This window comes from Gekko japonicus, unplaced genomic scaffold (assembly GCF_001447785.1).
Source record: "Gekko japonicus isolate JY-2015 unplaced genomic scaffold, Gekko_japonicus_V1.1 scaffold3599, whole genome shotgun sequence".
In the NCBI taxonomy this organism is placed as follows: domain Eukaryota; kingdom Metazoa; phylum Chordata; class Lepidosauria; order Squamata; family Gekkonidae; genus Gekko; species Gekko japonicus.
The window spans coordinates 1-1,443 of record NW_015172125.1 but is presented as its reverse complement, the minus strand read 5'-3'; the positions used below and the strand labels follow the sequence as shown (position 1 = coordinate 1,443).

The 1,443-nt window shown below is 47.9% G+C and overlaps 1 protein-coding gene across 1 annotated transcript in view; it reads right to left on the bottom strand.

The window, feature by feature from the left end:
• NAT6 (N-acetyltransferase 6 (GCN5-related)) overlaps window positions 1-1,425 on the bottom strand; it is a gene marked incomplete at its 3' end in the record, with an annotated part of 12,188 nt that extends 10,763 nt beyond the window's left edge. Inside the window, exon 1 of the mRNA XM_015420994.1 lies at window positions 1,350-1,425. The remainder of the gene's footprint in view (window positions 1-1,349) is intronic.
• Window positions 1,426-1,443: the final 18 nt, after the last annotated feature.

Sequence of the window (1,443 nt, the reverse complement as noted above, 5' to 3'; positions counted from 1 at the left end):
ATGAGGATGCCCTTTAAACAGATATCAGTCACTCTGTGACCCAAGTTAAGGATGGTATTTTAAACTGCTACATTCTATTCCTTCTGCCCTGCAGGGAGCTGACACTCCAGCAGCTTTTGCTCCAGTGAACTGGCTTCTTTTCCTCTCAATCACTCCTAAAACAGCAGCTAGAGAGTACTGCTATGCAGTTAAGTGAAGTGCTTTCCCCCCCAGTAGGTAATGGCAGTCACCATCTGACTGCAGTCACCTTCAGAAAAGGCAGTCACCAGGACCACCCGGGATTCTCAGCATGCATGTAATGTAGCTACTGCAACCTGGCCCATATCTCTCAAAGAACAATTCTTGTGCACCTTAAGAGACTAACAGACTGATTATGGTGTTGGCTTTTACGAAATACACTAGTTGAAGTGGGCTGCAGTTCACCAAACCTTCTTCCATGAGAAATTTGTTCACCTTGAAGGTATCACAAGGCCCTTTGTTGTTTCTGTCACAACTGCTGCCTCTGGATGTCATTACCTTATTTCTCAACATTGTGTATGATCAAGGCCAGAAGCAGTTCAACACTTGTTTACAGACACAACTCGGCAAGAGAGCAAAAATCGCAGAGGAGTAGCCGTTTTAGTCTGTTGTGGCAAAATAAAACAGAAGCCTAGGGGCACTGTAAAGATGAACATTTATTTCAGCATAAGTGGATTCGCTGAAACTCATGATAAAAGTAACGATAATCTTTATGGGGCCACTGGACTTGTGTTTTATTAAGGGAGCAAAAAGTCTTCCCAACAAAGGACACAAAAGGGCAGGCAAAGCATTTGTAATATAACTGAAGCTTGCAGTCTGCCATCAACCTACAGAAATTTAAGTTTCCCCCCCTAAACCCTACCTGCACTAGGAGAAAGATCCATTTTTCCTACACTTCATGGAATACACTATTGCTGCCCTCCCGGCCTAGTGATGCTATTCATTTGTACAACACCTGGGGGGAAGCGATTTTTGCAAGCCGTCCCGCTACTAGAGATCCCTTGGAGCATTTCCCGTCTCTTCTCTACGATCCGCAGAAGCCCCTCCTCCCTTTTCACCCAAGAGCAAGTCCTTTTATGGAGACAGTCTCCGGCTCTCTCTACAGAGTGGAAGTACACCGTCAGAGGAACGTAGCTCTCCCCCCCTCCCGGAGCACCCTTCAAACCCACCGCTCAACACCCCCATCCCCGGGAATACCACATCACGAGTCCTGCCTTCTGCTGGTGGGTGCTTTAATTGGGGGCACCCGTTAAAAATCTCTCATCCAGACACATCAGCAACACAAAGCCAAGCAGCGCGGGAGGAGGGGGGGGGATTCGAGAGATACCAACATGCTGCTAAACTGCAAGGACCTCCGATAATTCACTCCACTTTCGCAGCTGCCTTGGTTTCAGGACATTACAAGCTCCCCCCCCCCCCCCCCCC